General features: G+C 43.1%; 5 non-coding genes across 5 annotated transcripts; all 5 read left to right on the top strand.

Annotated features, from left to right (window-relative positions):
- Nucleotides 1–527: 527 nt before the first annotated feature.
- Nucleotides 528–599, top strand: TRNAG-UCC (transfer RNA glycine (anticodon UCC)). The gene has a single exon. It is a non-coding gene; the product is annotated as a tRNA-Gly (tRNA).
- A 12,913-nt stretch (nucleotides 600–13,512) lies between these two features.
- On the top strand, nucleotides 13,513–13,584 carry TRNAG-UCC (transfer RNA glycine (anticodon UCC)). Its single transcript has one exon. It is a non-coding gene; the product is annotated as a tRNA-Gly (tRNA).
- A 1,494-nt stretch (nucleotides 13,585–15,078) lies between these two features.
- TRNAG-UCC (transfer RNA glycine (anticodon UCC)) lies at nucleotides 15,079–15,150 on the top strand. Its single transcript has one exon. It is a non-coding gene; the product is annotated as a tRNA-Gly (tRNA).
- A 3,108-nt stretch (nucleotides 15,151–18,258) lies between these two features.
- On the top strand, nucleotides 18,259–18,330 carry TRNAR-UCU (transfer RNA arginine (anticodon UCU)). The gene has a single exon. It is a non-coding gene; the product is annotated as a tRNA-Arg (tRNA).
- Nucleotides 18,331–19,687: 1,357 nt separating this feature from the next.
- Nucleotides 19,688–19,759, top strand: TRNAG-UCC (transfer RNA glycine (anticodon UCC)). Its single transcript has one exon. It is a non-coding gene; the product is annotated as a tRNA-Gly (tRNA).
- The last annotated feature ends 3,563 nt before the right edge of the window (nucleotides 19,760–23,322 follow it).

Below are 23,322 nucleotides of genomic sequence, written 5' to 3'. Positions count from 1 at the left end.
CACTCCGATTTACTGAAATGAAGCGTTTTGGGCAATAAACTTGTTGTTTGCACATTTTGCACACTTATTGTCCCGAATTACACTTCCAATGCAGAAATGCGTGTTTCATAATAGAGTTTGCACCTGAGTTGACGTACCAAGCAAAACAACACATTTTCCACGAGGAAGATTGTGAATGCAATTGCACTCCTATTTACTGAAATCCGATTTACGAAATACGCCTTCGTGAGATATATCAGACATGAAGTTTCTGGCCAAGATTTGTCAAATTCTGTGTGTTTGGTTCAAACGCTAATGACTGAAGTGTTTGCCCCTCTCATTCCTTCATTCATTCAGTCACACACTCACTCATTCACTCCAGCACTCACTCACTCCCTCATTCACTCACACTCAATCATTCACTCACTTATTCACAGAATGACTCACTCACTGATGTTGGTTTATAATTATTGATGAAAGGATATTTGATAAGTTTGGTAATTGTATGAATAAAATATTTAACATTTGAAAAGAATATTTTTCATGGAGCGATGGTGGTATAGTGGTGAGCATAGCTGCCTTCCAAGCAGTTGACCCGGGTTCGATTCCTGGTCATCGCAGCTTAATTTTTATACTGTGCTTGCGAAGTGCAAAGCAGGTTTCAGCGATCGGGTGTGTGTGTGTGTGCGTGTCTGCATTAAAAAAAAAAATTCTCAGCCACCGTTGGATCGATTGACAAGAAATTCTTAACCCCGGAGTATCTCCGACTCAAGATTTATTTATCTATAATCAGGACGTTTCCCCGAGAATTATTACATTTGCACAAGTCATTTCCACGAAGAACATTGTGAATGGAAAACAGTCCTTTCCCTGAAATGTCGCGCTTTGGACCAAAAACTTTGTGTCTCCGCATTTTGCAGAGTGTGCAATGATTCATGCAAAAACTCCTCCTCTGTCGTGAAAAGAGGCGTTTTGGAGCCAAAACTTATTGTCTGCACAAATTGCACCCTCATTGTCCCGAATCACACTTCTAATATTGAAACGCGTATTTTCCTCAAACAGTTGAACATTGTGAATGTAAAAACAGTGCTATTTCCTGAAAAGAAGCGTTTTGGAGCAAAAACTTATTGTCTGCACAAATTGCACCCTCATTGTCCCGAATCACACTTCAAATATTGAAACAAGTGTTTCATCAAATTGTGGAACATTGTGAATGCAAAAGCACTCCTATTTACTGAAATGAAGTGTTTTTGGCAATAAACTTGTTGTTTGCACATTTTGCACCCATATTTTCCCGAATCACTCTTCTTACGCGTGTTTCATCAAATTGTGGAACATTTTGAATGCAAAAGCATTCCTATTTACTGAAATGAAGCGTTTTTTGCAATAAAGTTGTTGTTTGCACATTTTGCACACTTCTTGTCCCGAATTACACTTTAATGCAGAAATGCGTGTTTAATCATATCGTGTGCACCTGAGTTGTACGTCCTTCGCAAAACCACACATTTTCCACTCGGAAGATTGTGAATGCAATTACACTCCTGTTTACTGAAATCCGATCACGAGGAAGATTGTGAATGCAATAGCACTCCGATTTACTGAAACTAGGGCATGCCCGTACTATATATATATCTAAAATTATATCCCCCCCCCTCTATTTACATGAAATGGTTTGGTCCAAAGCGAACGGCTTGCGAGTACGGTGACAATCCCCCCCCCCTCTATTTACATGAAATGGTTTGGTCCAAAGCGAACGGCTTGCGAGTACGGTGACAATCCCCCCCCCTCTATTTACATGAAATGGTTTGGTCCAAAGCGAACGGCTTGCGGAGTTTGGTAAAGAAATCGCCATAGCATGCACAAACGCGCAGGAAAGCGAAAGAATCGCAAATTAGTTTTAATTAGTTTTAAAACATAGTTTAACGCCAACATAGTTTGCCAATGTGAAATAAATGAATACGCTCTCAAATGTGCCGTCCGAGGCAGAGTCTGTTCGCCACGTTCGGCACACATGATAGCTCGCTGCTCTCTGATTGGTTGAATCGTTTTTTGGACATAGCTCGGTAACTACTTGTCCGATTAATATGAAACCTTGAAAAGGCACATCCTCGGGTCCCCAGCAATATACCTGGCAAGTTTCAAGTATATCGGACCCGTGGTTGTCGAGAAACAGCGGTCACAGACATACAGACATACAGAGATTACTGGAATTATAGATAGACTAGGGCATGCCCGTACTATATATATATCTAAAATTATATCCCCCCCCCTCTATTTACATGAAATGGTTTGGTCCAAAGCGAACGGCTTGCGAGTACGGTGACAATCCCCCCCCCTCTATTTACATGAAATGGTTTGGTCCAAAGCGAACGGCTTGCGAGTACGGTGACAATCCCCCCCCTCTATTTACATGAAATGGTTTGGTCCAAAGCGAACGGCTTGAGGAGTTTGGTAAAGAAATCGCCATAGCGTGCACAAACGCGCAGGAAAGCGAAAGAATCGCAAATTAGTTTTAATTAGTTTTAAAACATAGTTTAACGCCAACATAGCGGCAACATAGTTTGCCAACATGAAATAAATGAATACGCTCTCAAATGTGCCGTCCGAGGCAGAGTCTGTTCGCCACGTTCGGCACACGTGATAACTCGCTGCTCTCTGATTGGTTGAATCGTTTTTTGGACATAGCTCGGTAACTACTTGTCCGATTAATATGAAACCTTGAAAAGGCACATCCTCGGGTCACCAGCAATATACCTGGCAAGTTTCAAGTATATCGGACCCGTGGTTGTCGAGAAACAGCGGTCACAGACATACAGACATACAGAGCTTACTGGAATTATAGATAGACTAGGGCATGCCCGTACTATATCTATATCTAAAATTATATCCCCCCCCCCTCTATTTACATGAAATGGTTTGGTCCAAAGCGAACGGCTTGCGAGTACGGTGACAATCCCCCCCCTCTATTTACATGAAATGGTTTGGTCCAAAGCGAACGGCTTGCGGAGTTTGGTAAAGAAATCGCCATAGCATGCACAAACGCGCAGGAAAGCGAAAGAATCGCAAATTAGTTTTAATTAGTTTTAAAACATCGTTTAACGCCAACATAGCGGCAACATAGTTTGCCAACGTGAAATAAATGAATACGCTCTCAAATGTGCCGTCCAAGGCAGAGTCTGTTCGCCACGTTCGGCACACGTGATAGCTCGCTGCTCTCTGATTGGTTGAATCGTTTTTTGGACATAGCTCGGTAACTACTTCTCCGATTAATATGAAACCTTGAAAAGGCACATCCTCGGGTCCCCAGCAATATACCTGGCAAGTTTAAAGTATATCGGACCCGTGGTTGTCGAGAAACAGCGGTCACAGACATACAGACATACAAACATACAAACATACAAACATACAAACATACACACAGAGATTACTGGAATTATAGATAGATGAAGCGTTTTTGGCAATAAACTTGTTGTTTGCACATTTTGCACACTTATTGTCCCGAATTACACTTCCAATGCAGAAATGCGTGTTTCATCATATAGTTTGCACCTGAGTTGACGTACCAAGCAAAACAACACATTTTCCACGAGGAAGATTGTGAATGCAATTGCACTCCTATTTACTGAAATCCGATTTACCAAATACGCCTTCGTGAGATATATCAGACATGAAGTTTCTGGCCAAGATTTGTCAAATTCTGTGTGTTTGGTTCAAACGCTAATGACTGAAGTGTTTGCCCCTCTCATTCCTTCATTCATTCAGTCACACACTCACTCATTCACTCCAGCACTCCCTCACTCCCTCATTCACTCACACTCAATCATTCACTCACTTATTCACAGAATGACTCACTCACTGATGTTGGTTTATAATTATTGATGAAAGGATATTTGATAAGTTTGGTAATTGTATGAATAAAATATTTAACATTTGAAAAGAATATTTTTCATGGAGCGATGGTGGTATAGTGGTGAGCATAGCTGCCTTTCAAGCAGTTGACCGGGGCTCGATTCCTGGTCATCGCAGCTTAATTTTTATACTGTGCTTGCGAAGTGCAAAGCAAGTTTCAGCGATCGGGTGTGTGTGTGTGTGTGTGCGTGTCTGCATTAAAAAAAAAAAATTCTCAGCCACCGTTGGATCGATTGACAAGAAATTCTTAACCCCGGAGTATCTCCGACTAAAGATTTATTTATCTATAATCAGGACGTTTCCCCGAGAATTATTACATTTGCACAAGTCATTTCCACGAAGAACATTGTGAATGGAAAACAGTCCTTTCCCTGAAATGTCGCGCTTTGGACCAAAAACTTTGTGTCTCCGCATTTTGCAGAGTGTGCAATGATTCATACAAAAACTCCTCCTCTGTCGTGAAAAGAGGCGTTTTGGAGCAAAAACTTATTGTCTGCACAAATTGCACCCTCATTGTCCCGAATCACACTTCTAATATTGAAACGCGTGTTTCCTCAAACAGTTGAACATTGTGAATGTAAAAACAGTCCTATTTCCTGAAAATAAGCGTTTTGGACCAAAAACTTATTGTCTGCACAAATTGCACCCTCATTGTCCCGAATCACACTTCAAATATTGAAACAGGTGTTTCATCAAATTGTGGAACATTGTGAATGCAAAAGCACTCCTATTTACTGAAATGAAGAGTTTTTGGCAATAAACTTGTTGTTTGCACATTTTGCACCCATATTTTCCCGAATCACTCTTCTTACGCGTGTTTCATCAAATTGTGGAACATTTTGAATGCAAAAGCATTCCTATTTACTGAAATGAAGCGTTTTTTGCAATAAAGTTGTTGTTTGCACATTTTGCACACTTCTTGTCCCGAATTACACTTTAATGCAGAAATGCGTGTTTCATCATATCGTGTGCACCTGAGTTGTACGTCCTTCGCAAAACCACACATTTTCCACTCGGAAGATTGTGAATGCAATTACACTCCTGTTTACTGAAATCCGATCACGAGGAAGATTGTGAATGCAATAGCACTCCGATTTACTGAAATGAAGCGTTTTTGGCAATAAACTTGTTGTTTGCACATTTTGCACACTTATTATGTTACAGACGCGGGTTTTAGATGTTATATTGACCGAGCGGTGGTGTATTTAACCGCGTCCGAACAGTTACTCCCCGATTAAAACCCGATTCCACCCGACGTTGACCAGATCGCCCCACAGATATTCAATCGGGAAATCTCTAAAGCGACCGAAAGAGAATGAAAAAGAAGAAGAAGAAGAATACGGAGGAAGAACAGATTTTATTATACACACACAAGCAATGGATGGAAGAAGCAGTAACACAGCGAATCGTTAACTTACACTATTCATTTTTACTTAGCCCCAAGACAACGAGTAGGACAGGACGTTCACACTTACACAGGGGATATTGCAGGCAGGTAGGGCTTGAGATGGATTGCTTGAGAGGGAGGCAAAGTCGGGAGGCCGCAGCTCACAATTCCTCGCGGTTTTGGCGGGAAACCCTCCGTCGTGTATCCGCTGCGGTAGACGTCAAGCGCTGGTTCGGCACACCTGCTCCTCTTCTTGGGGTGGGGCCGTCTCCCTCCTTTCAGCGCGTCTCTCCAAAGCTGGTTTCCTTGCCGAGTACCTCTCCTCTTTGGCTTGGAGCGTTTCGCATCTCACCGCTCCTCTTCTTGCAGCCTCTTTGCTCATCTCCCAGGGTCATCTCCTAAAGCAGTCCCTTACAGTCGCTTTTATCACCTCGGGCGAAATGAAGCCGCCGGCTCCGAGGGCACGCCTACCGGGTCGCTCACCGCGGTGTTGATTGGCTGTTAGGGTTGGTTCACTCCTTCCCTCTTATGACGAGGTGGAGACACGCCTTTCTTCCCCAAACCTACCTCGTGGCCAATGGTGGTTTGAAGAAAACCACCCAAATTGCGGAAGGCAATTGGAAGGGAGGTTTTGGGGAAATTGGAAGGGCCTACGCTTATTTTGTTTGATACAATGCAAAGTCAATCTAGTGGGAAACACATATTTAGCCTACATGGAATAAGGAAATACACTATTTAAAAGATATATCGTGACCTGCGTGTAAGTTTCATGGAATTAACTAGGAGGCCGACTGCGACCATTATTTACATTAACAGGGTGTTACCGTACCTTTTGTAACGTTCACATTGTAACGTTTTCACATTCGTTACACTTCCTCCAAAATTGTTACACTTCTCAAAAACCGTTACACTTCTCAAATTCGTTACACACTTCTCAAAATCGTTACACTGCACCCTCGTTTCTTCAGGCCCGTACTCGGGCCTATTAAACTTTAACTTAGTGTGACACGTAGGTGTAATTCCCTCTACAATTAACCTGACCCTGAGTGTGACAATTTTAAAACACAAATAAGTATGTCCCCCTATTGCATTGCACCCTGTCTAACAGACTCAAGCCCACAGCTAACCGAATTACGGAATTATTCTCAAAATATACATTTACGGTGGGGAGCATTATTTACAATGACGTGATTTCTTATTTACAACGCAACCCAGGACCTGTGTTTTTTTCTTTTTTTTTCTTTTTAGGGAACAAGAGAAAGAAATTCCTGTTGGGAGGGAGGAGACAGCACGCATTGCATCGATGCACCAGTACCAATACCACCAAAGCACCCAAAAGCACCAAAAAGCACCACAAAGCACCAAAAACACCACTCGGTGCGCAGTCACCATGGTTCATAATAAACACAACAAAACAACTGGTGGTGGTCTTCTCTTTCTCTGCTGGGCCGATGTTCTTCCCGACGTCTTCTGGCTTCATGCGGCCTATTTGGACAAAATAAAAAGCACAACTTGTGTCCATTTTTATTTAGGGCCTCAGGGGCCAACTAAGGGTGGTCCACCTGTTTGGCAAAGGTGCCACCTTACCGAGGTCCGCAAGCAAGATTCCCTGGCCACTATGGCCGGTCTCCAACAGAGGTGCCCTGCCCCAGAACCTGGGGTCCATCAAGTGGTACTTGGCTGCAGAACAGCGGTCCATACAGTGGTACATCAACGCAATGCATGCTGGTTCTGGGAATCTCGGGCGCACAATGGCCACCTCACGCACGCTCCCCTCGGCACCCAATGGCGCACAGGTCATGTGGGAGACAAAAGAAAGACAATTGAGCGAGGGGTAAGGTCACAAGGGTACACGTCAATAAGGCAATGCAAGGTGAAATGCGTACGGAGGGCGAAGTGAGAAAGCTCGTCCCTACCGTACGTCACCCCCCCGGTCACCTACCCTTGCCCTTACCCCATATGTACAAAATCTACACATTACCAATTCGTTACTACTGTCACGTCTTCCCCATATTTCCCCTATACCAAATTCGTCACCACAATCCCTCTACTTCAAAATTTGCCATCACCAATTCATCATCAATCCTCATAAGGAGGGAGAGATGGAATTACGCACAATGTCACACCCACGTCATGATGCGTCTCACAATCCAAACATTTGCATCATAAAAAATAATCAAAACATGGCATGGTGTGGAGTACCTGTCACCTCAGGTGAGTGGATGCAGATGGTGCGAGGAGATCCTTCATCCTAACTATCCTCTAAATGACTTTAACACACTTTACACTACCCGGGGTCTCTCCCTGCCAATCCATTGGCCAACTTACACTATGGGTTCTAAAAACCAATTCCCATTGACCAAACTGTGGTGCCTCTCAATTTGGGGTCTCACTCCCCCGATTCATCTCACGGTGCTCCCGCACAATTTCTGGGCTGCGACGTCTAGCTCTCCCAACAGGTCTACCCACCTGCACACCTCCACCACTGTAGTTGCCACCCGAGCTTATCTAGCTCCTCACCCTAACCTAACTAACTGGGGACAGCCCCTCTACTGGCTCTGTCACCCCATGGTGCCCTCTGGCACTGGGCTACCCGGGTCCGTCCTCCGGATCCTCGGGCCCCATCCACAACAACTACTACCGGCTCCCAGAGCCCACCTGCGGCCTCACCTGACCGACATCCTCACAGTGGTGGAGCGCCCAAACAACTACACACACTAACAGGCTACACGCCCAGCCATTTCCGCAACACTAATGCACCCATCCAAATACCATTCTGTCACCCGCACCACAGATGCCAATATCCAACCACAATTTACCTGTACCCTCTACCTAACACTTACACTACCCGCCCCAGGTATCCGTGATGGGGGTCCACTCTTCCCCCATTCACACCTTCGCACCATCTACTCCACTCCACAATTTCCACCATTCTCACTCCACGACCACCCATTCCAATACTCCAGATATTCCACACTACCATTTATTCCACACAGCCACATACACCTGTTGTTGCACACCTGTGCCCTCACACCTGGTGCCACCTGCACCCTCCTTTCTTCCTGGACCATTTGGTCAACACAACACGCAATCACCACTACTCCCTCATGCACTGCTCCACACACCTGTTCAGTTGCACACCTGTGCAATCACACCTGTTCCATTCTCACCTGTTCAATCCTCACACACACGGCATCATCTCAGCTAACTACTCCCCTCTGAAACTTGCGCTTCCCAGTCGTCCCTTTAAACTATTGCGCTCCCACGTCATTATAATCCACACTAATCTACCTGCGTCCCCACTACAGGTATCAGTCACTAACTAAACTTAACGTTACCTAATGTCATCTTTGCTAGGGCCCTATCAATATCCTAACCCACCCGGGCTAGTTTTCACTGCCATACACCCCATAGACTATTGCGCATTTGCCCCACCTGTGAGGGATGGTGGATTTGCCATCCCACCACATCGGGGGTCTCTCACTATCAATTTTGTTCGTCCAGATTCCAACCAATTCAAAAATTTTCCATTTACTGCCAATTCTACCCACCTTTCGAAATTTCGTATCAATTCACTATCACTATTACCATCACCCGTCTACTTATTACATCCTCCCGGTGCGCCAATTCACATCTACAGCCCGGCTTCGTACAGCCGAGCAATGAACGCGGATTCTTTTGTGCCGGCGGCTGGATGCGTCCCGCATTCGGGGCAGGGGCGGGGGCTTACCCGGGCCGAGATCCCACGCCCAACCTCGGCGTGGAGCCATCCAATGTCCCGATCTCGACCTGCCGGCACCTCTCAACAAAACGTGGTCGCCATAACGACCCTTCCTATCCAGCTGCCCGCTCCGCCTAGTGGAGCCCGGCCGCGGCCGTTCCAAGCGAGGCACAGCGTGGATCGCGTACGGCGGTTCTTTCGAAACCGCCGTGCTCCGGATCCCCGCTGGTCCTCGCGGCACGCGAAGCTGCCCGACGCGCACCGAGGGCCCGATTCGGCTATAAGTCGTTCTAACCTCTAACCTGGTTACCGTCGACGCTTCACCTGGATTCTTACAAGCATACGCTACCCCTTTCTTGCTCATACATGCAGCTGTTCCCATTCTCCTCGTATCTTTCCTTACACACCTCGGTACACTCATTCCGCTCGCCGACTTGGTCACACACCTGACCACCGAACACTTTGGCACACATTCGTTGGTCGCACACCTCACCAACACACCTCTTCGCGCCCCCTCCTCGGTCACTTCCTCTGTGACAATCACAGGTGTGCTCTCATTCGCACACCCAACCACGTGCCTCACTACCAACTCAAATGTGCCTTCCCACACACGCTCTACCATTCCAGGTGTGCATCCTTCCATTCCAGGTGTACATCCTCGCTCACCTGTCACAACCAACTCACGCTCCTTGTCACTCTCACTACTCTCACCACTACTCTTGACAACGCACTCTTTCCTCATGCACCTGTCCGTTACACACCTTTCTCGCGCACACTCTCCCGTTACACCCTCTGTAACACTCACCACAGACGTACACTTTCTCGTTACATCCTCTGTAACACTCACCACAGGTGTACACTCTCTCGTTACTTCCTCCGTAACACTCACCACACCGCGCTTCCATGTACCCCCTCGCACACGCGCTTCGACCAACTCACTCATTACAGCACACTCACTCCTTGGCGTGCACTTTTTCCTCACACACCCCATGGTCGGACATTCTCGCACACCTCTTTTTTCGCACACCCGACCTGTCACACACTTCACCAACGGCCTTTCACGAACACCCGGATCCAAACCAATCCCCAAGCCGACTGAAGCTTTCCTCACATCATATACATTGCCACTCACCTCCGTACTTCGTCTCCGCACCTCCTTTTCCACCTGCAAACTTTTTATTTGGTTAGCGAGCACCACATTATGAGTTGAGCACCGACCTTGCACATATTCCGCTATCTCCTCCCTTATTTCTCTCTTAGTTTCTGTCCGTCTCTTCTTAATTTCACTCACCTCTTCCTCCACTTCCTCTAATTTTTGTTTAACCTCTTTTATTTCTCGGTGCGTCTCTTCAAGTTCGTCCTCTAAGGCTACCGTAACCGTCTCTATGTGCATCCTCACCTGCCGGTCCTTTGTCTCCATTATCTCTGTCACCTCCTCCACCCTCATTGTCAGTTCCTCCCGTACCATCTGACATTGCCTCTGCGTCGCTATTAATTCGTTTTTAATTTCTTTTTGTGTCGCCTTTAACCCTCCTAGTACCGCAGTGTTCTTTTGAACCTGCTCCACTAACTTCGTTTGTCCCTCCGTCAGCTGTTCCACCTCCTCCGTCAGATCTTCTATTCCCCCTTGTAACTTTGCCGTCCCATTTCTCACCTCTTTCTCCATACGCTTCTCACCTCGCTTTACCTCCTCGCGCAGCCCCGAAACCTCCTCACTTACCCCTCGTCGTATTTCCTCTATCTCTTTTGTAGATGCCACCCTCATCTGTCCCAATTCATCCCTCTGAGCATCCAGTTTGGTTTCTACCCCGATTTTCACCTCCTCTATTTGCTCTCCCATTTGTTTGATTTCCCTGGCAGATTGTTCCCCTATTTCCCGCAATTTGTCCTCCATCCTATTTTCTAACCCCATTAACCCATTTTTCACCCCCTCTAACTGATTCTCCTGGGCAGCCATTCTGTTTTCCACCCCCGTTAACCCATTCTTTACCTCTTTTATCCCGTTGTCTAACCCCTCAAAATTATTGTCGAACTTCCCAAATTTCTTGTCTAACTCCTCACCGGTACCCCTCGCTTCGTCCCTCATTACCCCCATTTGGCCCTCCAATCGCTCACCCTGAGCATCCATCCGGTTCCCCATTACCCCCATTTGGCCCTCCAATCGCTCACCCTGAGCATCCATCCGGTTCCCCATTACCCCCATTTGGCCCTCCAATCGCTCACCCATTTGTTCCATAAGGGCCCTCATTTGCAGGAGGAAAAGGTTCGAATCCACCAGCGGCGCTGCTACGGTCGCGGCAAAATTTGGTGCCGCTACACCCACGTGCGTGAGGACGCCACTTTGCGCGTCTGATACTTCCGCAACCACATTGCTATTTTTCTCCTCCTCCCTATCCTCCACATACATTTCCCCGAGGTCCTGGGTCGATTCCACCCTGTCTATCTCTCCCACCGACATCCGATCGCCTTGATTGTCCATGGCGCGATCTCAAAATTCGGGTTTTATATTTTCGTAAAACAAAATCAAATTTCGCCGTTATAATTTCGAGTGCGTGAAACGCGCTCCGGATCGAATTCTACTTCCCAACACCAATTGTTACCCTAATGGTACAATTGGTGTTCCAAAATTTGGGCCTAACAAATTTAGTCCCAGGTCCGAATCCAACTCCTCGACACCAAATGTTACAGACGCGGGTTTTAGATGTTATATTGACCGAGCGGTGGTGTATTTAACCGCGTCCGAACAGTTACTCCCCGATTAAAACCCGATTCCACCCGACGTTGACCAGATCGCCCCACAGATATTCAATCGGGAAATCTCTAAAGCGACCGAAAGAGAATGAAAAAGAAGAAGAAGAAGAATATGGAGGAAGAACAGATTTTATTATACACACACAAGCAATGGATGGAAGAAGCAGTAACACAGCGAATCGTTAACTTACACTATTCATTTTTACTTAGCCCCAAGACAACGAGTAGGACAGGACGTTCACACTTACACAGGGGATATTGCAGGCAGGTAGGGCTTGAGATGGATTGCTTGAGAGGGAGGCAAAGTCGGGAGGCCGCAGCTCACAATTCCTCGCGGTTTTGGCGGGAAACCCTCCGTCGTGTATCCGCTGCGGTAGACGTCACGCGCTGGTTCGGCACACCTGCTCCTCTTCTTGGGGTGGGGCCGTCTCCCTCCTTTCAGCGCGTCTCTCCAAAGCTGGTTTCCTTGCCGAGTACCTCTCCTCTTTGGCTTGGAGCGTTTCGCATCTCACCGCTCCTCTTCTTGCAGCCTCTTTGCTCATCTCCCAGGGTCATCTCCTAAAGCAGTCCCTTACAGTCGCTTTTATCACCTCGGGCGAAATCAAGCCGCCGGCTCCGAGGGCACGCCTACCGGGTCGCTCACCGCGGTGTTGATTGGCTGTTAGGGCTGGTTCACTCCTTCCCTCTTATGACGAGGTGGAGACACGCCTTTCTTCCCCAAACCTACCTCGTGGCCAATGGTGGTTTGAAGAAAACCGCCCAAATTGCGGAAGGCAATTGGAAGGGAGGTTTTGGGGAAATTGGAAGGGCCTACGCTTATTTTGTTTGATACAATGCAAAGTCAATCTAGTGGGAAACACATATTTAGCCTACATGGAATAAGGAAATACACTATTTAAAAGATATATCGTGACCTGCGTGTAAGTTTCATGGAATTAACTAGGAGGCCGACTGCGACCATTATTTACATTAACAGGGTGTTACCGTACCTTTTGTAACGTTCACATTGTAACGTTTTCACATTCGTTACACTTCCTCCAAAATTGTTACACTTCTCAAAAACCGTTACACTTCTCAAATTCGTTACACACTTCTCAAAATCGTTACAATATCGTGTGCACCTGAGTTGTACGTCCTTCGCAAAACCACACATTTTCCACTCGGAAGATTGTGAATGCAATTACACTCCTGTTTACTGAAATCCGATCACGAGGAAGATTGTGAATGCAATAGCACTCCGATTTACTGAAATGAAGCGTTTTTGGCAATAAACTTGTTGTTTGCACATTTTGCACACTTATTGTCCCGAATTACACTTCCAATGCAGAAATGCGTGTTTCATCATATAGTTTGCACCTGAGTTGACGTACCAAGCAAAACAACACATTTTCCACGAGGAAGATTGCGAATGCAATTGCACTCCTATTTACTGAAATCCGATTTACGAAATACGCCTTGGTGAGATACAGTATATCAGACATGAAGTTTCTGGCCAGGATTTGTCAAATTCTGTGTGTTTGGTTCAAACGCTAATGACTGAAGTGTGTGCCCCTCTCATTCCTTCATTCATTCAGTCACACACTCACTCATTCACTCCAGCACTCACTCACTCCCTCATTCACTCACACTCAATCATTCACTCACTTATTCACAGAATGACTCACTCACTGATATTGGTTTATAATTATTGATGAAAGGATATTTGATAAGTTTGGTAATTGTATGAATAAAATATTTAACATTTGAAAAGAATATTTTTCATGGAGCGATGGTGGTATAGTGGTGAGCATAGCTGCCTTCCAAGTAGTTGACCCGGGTTCGATTCCTGGTCATCGCAGCTTAATTTTTATACTGTGCTTGCGAAGTGCAAAGCAGGTTTCAGCGATCGGGTGTGTGTGTGTGTGTGCATGTCTGCATTAAAAAAAAAAATTCTCAGCCACCGTTGGATCGATTGACAAGAAATTCTTAACACCGGAGTATCTCCGACTAAAGATTTATTTATCTATAATCAGGACGTTTCCCCGAGAATTATTACATTTGCACAAGTCATTTCCACGAAGAACATTGTGAATGGAAAACAGTCCTTTCCCTGAAATGTCGTGCTTTGGACCAAAAACTTTGTGTCTCCGCATTTTGCAGAGTGTGCAATGATTCATGCAAAAACTCCTCCTCTGTCGTGAAAAGAGGCGTTTTGGAGCAAAAACTTATTGTCTGCACAAATTGCACCCTCATTGTTCCGAATCACACTTCTAATATTGAAACGCGTGTTTCCTCAAACAGTTGAACATTGTGAATGTAAAAACAGTCCTATTTCCTGAAAAGAAGCGTTTTGGACCAAAAACTTATTGTCTGCACAAATTGCACCCTCATTGTCCCGAATCACACTTCAAATATTGAAACACGTGTTTCATCAAATTGTGGAACATTGTGAATGCAAAAGCATTCCTATTTACTGAAATGAAGAGTTTTTGGCAATAAACTTATTGTTTGCACATTTTGCACCCATATTTTCCCGAATCACTCTTCTTACGCGTGTTTCATCAAATTGTGGAACATTTTGAATGCAAAAGCATTCCTATTTACTGAAATGAAGCGTTTTTTGCAATAACGTTGTTGTTTGCACATTTTGCACACTTCTTGTACCGAATTACACTTTAATGCAGAAATGCGTGTTTCATCATATCGTGTGCACCTGAGTTGTACGTCCTTCGCAAAACCACACATTTTCCACTCGGAAGATTGTGAATGCAATTACACTCCTGTTTACTGAAATCCGATCACGAGGAAGATTGTGAATGCAATAGCACTCCGATTTACTGAAATGAAGCGTTTTTGGCAATAAACTTGTTGTTTGCACATTTTGCACACTTATTGTCCCGAATTACACTTCCAATGCAGAAATGCGTGTTTCATCATATAGTTTGCACCTGAGTTGACGTACCAAGCAAAACAACACATTTTCCAGGAGGAAGATTGTGAATGCAATTGCACTCCTATTTACTGAAATCCGATTTACGAAATACGCCTTCGTGAGATATATCAGACATGAAGTTTCTGGCCAAGATTTGTCAAATTCTGTGTGTTTGGTTCAAACGCTAATGACTGAAGTGTTTGCCCCTCTCATTCCTTCATTCATTCAGTCACACACTCACTCATTCACTCCAGCACTCACTCACTCCCTCATTCACTCACACTCAATCATTCACTCACTTATTCACAGAATGACTCACTCACTGATGTTGGTTTATAATTATTGATGAAAGGATATTTGATAAGTTTGGTAATTGTATGAATAAAATATTTAACATTTGAAAAGAATATTTTTCATGGAGCGATGGTGGTATAGTGGTGAGCATAGCTGCCTTCCAAGTAGTTGACCCGGGTTCGATTCCTGGTCATCGCAGCTTAATTTTTATACTGTGCTTGCGAAGTGCAAAGCAGGTTTCAGCGATCGGGTGTGTGTGTGTGTGTGCATGTCTGCATTAAAAAAAAAAATTCTCAGCCACCGTTGGATCGATTGACAAGAAATTCTTAACACCGGAGTATCTCCGACTAAAGATTTATTTATCTATAATCAGGACGTTTCCCCGAGAATTATTACATTTGCACAAGTCATTTCCACGAAGAACATTGTGAATGGAAAACAGTCCTTTCCCTGAAATGTCGTGCTTTGGACCAAAAACTTTGTGTCTCCGCATTTTGCAGAGTGTGCAATGATTCATGCAAAAACTCCTCCTCTGTCGTGAAAAGAGGCGTTTTGGAGCAAAAACTTATTGTCTGCACAAATTGCACCCTCATTGTTCCGAATCACACTTCTAATATTGAAACGCGTGTTTCCTCAAACAGTTGAACATTGTGAATGTAAAAACAGTCCTATTTCCTGAAAAGAAGCGTTTTGGACCAAAAACTTATTGTCTGCACAAATTGCACCCTCATTGTCCCGAATCACACTTCAAATATTGAAACACGTGTTTCATCAAATTGTGGAACATTGTGAATGCAAAAGCATTCCTATTTACTGAAATGAAGAGTTTTTGGCAATAAACTTATTGTTTGCACATTTTGCACCCATATTTTCCCGAATCACTCTTCTTACGCGTGTTTCATCAAATTGTGGAACATTTTGAATGCAAAAGCATTCCTATTTACTGAAATGAAGCGTTTTTTGCAATAACGTTGTTGTTTGCACATTTTGCACACTTCTTGTACCGAATTACACTTTAATGCAGAAATGCGTGTTTCATCATATCGTGTGCACCTGAGTTGTACGTCCTTCGCAAAACCACACATTTTCCACTCGGAAGATTGTGAATGCAATTACACTCCTGTTTACTGAAATCCGATCACGAGGAAGATTGTGAATGCAATAGCACTCCGATTTACTGAAATGAAGCGTTTTTGGCAATAAACTTGTTGTTTGCACATTTTGCACACTTATTGTCCCGAATTACACTTCCAATGCAGAAATGCGTGTTTCATCATATAGTTTGCACCTGAGTTGACGTACCAAGCAAAACAACACATTTTCCAGGAGGAAGATTGTGAATGCAATTGCACTCCTATTTACTGAAATCCGATTTACGAAATACGCCTTCGTGAGATATATCAGACATGAAGTTTCTGGCCAAGATTTGTCAAATTCTGTGTGTTTGGTTCAAACGCTAATGACTGAAGTGTTTGCCCCTCTCATTCCTTCATTCATTCAGTCACACACTCACTCATTCACTCCAGCACTCACTCACTCCCTCATTCACTCACACTCAATCATTCACTCACTTATTCACAGAATGACTCACTCACTGATGTTGGTTTATAATTATTGATGAAAGGATATTTGATAAGTTTGGTAATTGTATGAATAAAATATTTAACATTTGAAAAGAATATTTTTCATGGAGCGATGGTGGTATAGTGGTGAGCATAGCTGCCTTCCAAGCAATTGACCCGGGTTCAGATTCCTGGTCATCGCAGCTTAATTTTCATACTGTGCTTGCGAAGTGCAAAGCAGGTTTCAGCGATCGGTGTGTGTGTGTGTGTGTGTGTGTGTGTGTGTGTGTGTGTGTGTGTGTGTGTGTGTGTGTGTGTGTGTCTGCATTAAAAAAAAAAAATTCTCAGCCACCGTTGGATCGATTGACAAGAAATTCTTAACCCCGGTGTATCTCCGACTCAAGATTTATTTATCTATAACCAGGACGTTTCCCCGAGAATTATTACATTTGCACAAGTCATTTCCACGAAGAACATTGTGAATGGAAAACAGTCCTTTCCCTGAAATGTCGCGCTTTGGACCAAAAACTTTGTGTCTCCGCATTTTGCAGAGTGTGCAATGATTCATGCAAAAACTCCTCCTCTGTCGTGAAAAGAGGCGTTTTGGAGCCAAAACTTATTGTTTGCACAAATTGCACCCTCATTGTCCCGAATCACACTTCTAATATTGAAACGCGTGTTTTCCTCAAACAGTTGAACATTGTGAATGTAAAAACAGTGCTATTTCCTGAAAAGAAGCGTTTTGGACCAAAAACTTATTGTCTGCACAAATTGCACCCTCATTGTCCCGAATCACACTTCAAATATTGAAACACGTGTTTCATCAAATTGTGGAACATTGTGAATGCAAAAGCACTCCTATTTACTGAAATGAAGAGTTTTTGGCAATAAACTTGTTGTTTGCACATTTTGCACCCATATTTTCCCGAATCACTCTTCTTACGCGTGTTTCATCAAATTGTGGAACATTTTGAATGCAAAAGCATTCCTATTTACTGAAATGAAGCGTTTTTTGCAATAAAGTTGTTGTTTGCACATTTTGCACACTTCTTGTCCCGAATTACACTTTAATGCAGAAATGCGTGTTTCATCATATCGTGTGCACCTGAGTTGTACGTCCTTCGCAAAACCACACATTTTCCACTCGGAAGATTGTGAATGCAATTACACTCCTGTTTACTGAAATCCGATCACGAGGAAGATTGTGAATGCAATAGCACTCCGATTTACTGAAATGAAGCGTTTTTGGCAATAAACTTGTTGTTTGCACATTTTGCACACTTATTGTCCCGAATTACACTTCCAATGCAGAAATGCGTGTTTCATCATATAGTTTGCACCTGAGTTGACGTACCAAGCAAAACAACACATTTTCCACGAGGAAGATTGTGAATGCAATTGCACTCCTATTTACTGAAATCCGATTTACGAAATACGCCTTCGTGAGATATATCAGACATGAAGTTTCTGGCCAAGATTTGTCAAATTCTGTGTGTTTGGTTCAAACGCTAATGACTGAAGTGTTTGCCCCTCTCATTCCTTCATTCATTCAGTCACACACTCACTCATTCACTCCAGCACTCACTCACCCCCTCATTCACTCACACTCAATCATTCACTCACTTATTCACAGAATGACTCACTCACTGATGTTGGTTTATAATTATTGATGAAAGGATATTTGATAAGTTTGGTAATTGTATGAATAAAATATTTAACATTTGAAAAGAACATTTTTCATGGAGCGATGGTGGTATAGTGGTGAGCATAGCTGCTTTCTAAGCAGTTGACCCGGGTTCGATTCCTGGCCATCGCAGCTTAATCTTTATACTGTGCTTGCGAAGTGCAAAGCAGGTTTCAGCGATCGGGTGTGTGTGTGTGTGTGCGTGTCTGCATTAAAAAAAAAAAATTCTCAGCCACCGTTGGATCGATTGACAAGAAATTCTTAACCCCGGAGTATCTCCGACTCAAGATTTATTTATCTATAATCAGGACGTTTCCCCGAGAATTATTACATTTGCACAAGTCATTTCCACGAAGAACATTGTGAATGGAAAACAGTCCTTTCCCTGAAATGTCGCGCTTTGGACCAAAAACTTTGTGTCTCCGCATTTTGCAGAGTGTGCAATGATTCATGCAAAAACTCCTCCTCTGTCGTGAAAAGAGGCGTTTTGGAGCCAAAACTTATTGTCTGCACAAATTGCACCCTCATTGTCCCGAATCACACTTCAAATATTGAAACACGTGTTTCATCAAATTGTGGAACATTGTGAATGCAAAAGCACTCCTATTTACTGAAATGAAGAGTTTTTGGCAATAAACTTGTTGTTTGCACATTTTGCACCCATATTTTCCCGAATCACTCTTCTTACGCGTGTTTCATCAAATTGTGGAACATTTTGAATGCAAAAGCATTCCTATTTACTGAAATGAAGCGTTTTTTGCAATAAAGTTGTTGTTTGCACATTTTGCACACTTCTTGTCCCGAATTACACTTTAATGCAGAAATGCGTGTTTCATCATATCGTGTGCACCTGAGTTGTACGTCCTTCGCAAAACCACACATTTTCCACGCGGAAGATTGTGAATGCAATTACACTCCTGTTTACTGAAATCCGATCACGAGGAAGATTGTGAATGCAATAGCACTCCGATTTACTGAAATGAAGCGTTTTTGGCAATAAACTTGTTGTTTGCACATTTTGCACACTTATTGTCCCGAATTACACTTCCAATGCAGAAATGCGTGTTTCATCATATAGTTTGCACCTGAGTTGACGTACCAAGCAAAACAACACATTTTCCACGAGGAAGATTGTGAATGCAATTGCACTCCTATTTACTGAAATCCGATTTACGAAATACGCCTTCGTGAGATATATCAGACATGAAGTTTCTGGCCAAGATTTGTCAAATTCTGTGTGTTTGGTTCAAACGCTAATGACTGAAGTGTTTGCCCCTCTCATTCCTTCATTCATTCAGTCACACACTCACTCATTCACTCCAGCACTCCCTCACTCCCTCATTCACTCACACTCAATCATTCACTCACTTATTCACAGAATGACTCACTCACTGATGTTGGTTTATAATTATTGATGAAAGGATATTTGATAAGTTTGGTAATTGTATGAATAAAATATTTAACATTTGAAAAGAATATTTTTCATGGAGCGATGGTGGTATAGTGGTGAGCATAGCTGCCTTCCAAGCAGTTGACCCGGGCTCGATTCCTGGTCATCGCAGCTTAATTTTTATACTGTGCTTGCGAAGTGCAAAGCAGGTTTCAGCGATCGGGGGTGTGTGTGTGTGTGTGTGTGTGTGTGTGTGTGTGCGTGTCTGCATTAAAAAAAAAAAAATTCTCAGCCACCGTTGGATCGATTGACAAGAAATTCTTAACCCCGGTGTATCTCCGACTCAAGATTTATTTATCTATAACCAGGACGTTTCCCCGAGAATTATTACATTTGCACAAGTCATTTCCACGAAGAACATTGTGAATGGAAAACAGTCCTTTCCCTGAAATGTCGCGCTTTGGACCAAAAACTTTGTGTCTCCGCATTTTGCAGAGTGTGCAATGATTCATGCAAAAACTCCTCCTCTGTCGTGAAAAGAGGCGTTTTGGAGCCAAAACTTATTGTTTGCACAAATTGCACCCTCATTGTCCCGAATCACACTTCTAATATTGAAACGCGTGTTTTCCTCAAACAGTTGAACATTGTGAATGTAAAAACAGTGCTATTTCCTGAAAAGAAGCGTTTTGGACCAAAAACTTATTATCTGCACAAATTGCACCCTCATTGTCCCGAATCACACTTCAAATATTGAAACACGTGTTTCATCAAATTGTGGAACATTGTGAATGCAAAAGCACTCCTATTTACTGAAATGAAGAGTTTTTGGCAATAAACTTGTTGTTTGCACATTTTGCACCCATATTTTCCCGAATCACTCTTCTTACGCGTGTTTCATCAAATTGTGGAACATTTTGAATGCAAAAGCATTCCTATTTACTGAAATGAAGCGTTTTTTGCAATAAAGTTGTTGTTTGCACATTTTGCACACTTCTTGTCCCGAATTACACTTTAATGCAGAAATGCGTGTTTCATCATATCGTGTGCACCTGAGTTGTACGTCCTTCGCAAAACCACACATTTTCCACTCGGAAGATTGTGAATGCAATTACACTCCTGTTTACTGAAATGAAGCGTTTTTGGCAATAAACTTGTTGTTTGCACATTTTGCACACTTATTGTCCCGAATTACACTTCCAATGCAGAAATGCGTGTTTCATCATATAGTTTGCACCTGAGTTGACGTACCAAGCAAAACAACACATTTTCCACGAGGAAGATTGTGAATGCAATTGCACTCCTATTTACTGAAATCCGATTTACGAAATACGCCTTCGTGAGATATATCAGACATGAAGTTTCTGGCCAAGATTTGTCAAATTCTGTGTGTTTGGTTCAAACGCTAATGACTGAAGTGTTTGCCCCTCTCATTCCTTCATTCATTCAGTCACACACTCACTCATTCACTCCAGCACTCACTCACTCCCTCATTCACTCACACTCAATCATTCACTCACTTATTCACAGAATGACTCACTCACTGATGTTGGTTTATAATTATTGATGAAAGGATATTTGATAAGTTTGGTAATTGTATGAATAAAATATTTAACATTTGAAAAGAACATTTTTCATGGAGCGATTGTGGTATAGTGGTGAGCATAGCTGCTTTCCAAGCAGTTGACCCGGGTTCGATTCCTGGCTCATCGCAGCTTAATCTTTATACTGTGCTTGCGAAGTGCAAAGCAGGTTTCAGCGATCGGGTGTGTGTGTGCGTGTCTGCATTAAAAAAAAAAAATTCTCAGCCACCGTTGGATCGATTGACAAGAAATTCTTAACCCCGGAGTATCTCCGACTCAAGATTTATTTATCTATAATCAGGACGTTTCCCCGAGAATTATTACATTTGCACAAGTCATTTCCACGAAGAACATTGTGAATGGAAAACAGTCCTTTCCCTGAAATGTCGTGCTTTGGACCAAAAACTTTGTGTCTCCGCATTTTGCAGAGTGTGCAATGATTCATACAAAAACTCCTCCTCTGTCGTGAAAAGAGGCGTTTTGGAGCAAAAACTTATTGTCTGCACAAATTGCACCCTCATTGTCCCGAATCACACTTCTAATATTAAAACGCGTGTTTCCTCAAACAGTTGAACATTGTGAATGTAAAAACAGTCCTATTTCCTGAAAATAAGCGTTTTGGACCAAAAACTTATTGTCTGCACAAATTGCACCCTCATTGTCCCGAATCACACTTCAAATATTGAAACAGGTGTTTCATCAAATTGTGGAACATTGTGAATGCAAAAGCACTCCTATTTACTGAAATGAAGAGTTTTTGGCAATAAACTTGTTGTTTGCACATTTTGCACCCATATTTTCCCGAATCACTCTTCTTACGCGTGTTTCATCAAATTGTGGAACATTTTGAATGCAAAAGCATTCCTATTTACTGAAATGAAGAGTTTTTGGCAATAAACTTATTGTTTGCACATTTTGCACCCATATTTTCCCGAATCACTCTTCTTACGCGTGTTTCATCAAATTGTGGAACATTTTGAATGCAAAAGCATTCCTATTTACTGAAATGAAGCGTTTTTTGCAATAACGTTGTTGTTTGCACATTTTGCACACTTCTTGTCCCGAATTACACTTTAATGCAGAAATGCGTGTTTCATCATATCGTGTGCACCTGAGTTGTACGTCCTTCGCAAAACCACACATTTTCCACTCGGAAGATTGTGAATGCAATTACACTCCTGTTTACTGAAATCCGATCACGAGGAAGATTGTGAATGCAATAGCACTCCGATTTACTGAAATGAAGCGTTTTTGGCAATAAACTTGTTGTTTGCACATTTTGCACACTTATTGTCCCGAATTACACTTCCAATGCAGAAATGCGTGTTTCATCATATAGTTTGCACCTGAGTTGACGTACCAAGCAAAACAACACATTTTCCGCGAGGAAGATTGTGAATGCAATTGCACTCCTATTTACTGAAATCCGATTTACGAAATACGCCTTCGTGAGATATATCAGACATGAAGTTTCTGGCCAAGATTTGTCAAATTCTGTGTGTTTGGTTCAAACGCTAATGACTGAAGTGTTTGCCCCTCTCATTCCTTCATTCATTCAGTCACACACTCACTCATTCACTCCAGCACTCACTCACTCCCTCATTCACTCACACTCAATCATTCACTCACTTATTCACAGAATGACTCACTCACTGATGTTGGTTTATAATTATTGATGAAAGGATATTTGATAAGTTTGGTAATTGTATGAATAAAATATTTAACATTTGAAAAGAATATTTTTAATGGAGCGATGGTGGTATAGTGGTGAGCATAGCTGCCCTCCAAGCAGTTGACCTGGTCATCGCAGCTTAATTTTTATACTGTGCTTGCGAAGTGCAAAGCAGGTTTCAGCGATCGGGTGCGTGTGTGTGTCCGTGTCTGCATTAAAAAAAAAAAATTCTCAGCCACCGTTGGATCGATTGACAAGAAATTCTTAACACCGGAGTATCTCCGACTAAAGATTTATTTATCTATAATCAGGACGTTTCCCCGAGAATTATTACATTTGCACAAGTCATTTCCACGAAGAACATTGTGAATGGAAAACAGTCCTTTCCCTGAAATATCGTGATTTGGACCAAAAACTTTGTGTCTCCGCATTTTGCAGAGTGTGCAATGATTCATGCAAAAACTCCTCCTCTGTCGTGAAAA

The sequence above is a fragment of the Myxine glutinosa genome, chromosome 1, assembly GCF_964187855.1.
Source record: "Myxine glutinosa chromosome 1, kmMyxGlut1.1, whole genome shotgun sequence".
Lineage (NCBI taxonomy): Eukaryota > Metazoa > Chordata > Myxini > Myxiniformes > Myxinidae > Myxine > Myxine glutinosa.
The sequence above is the reverse complement of the archived record's forward strand: the minus strand, read 5'-3'. Positions and strand labels throughout refer to the sequence as shown.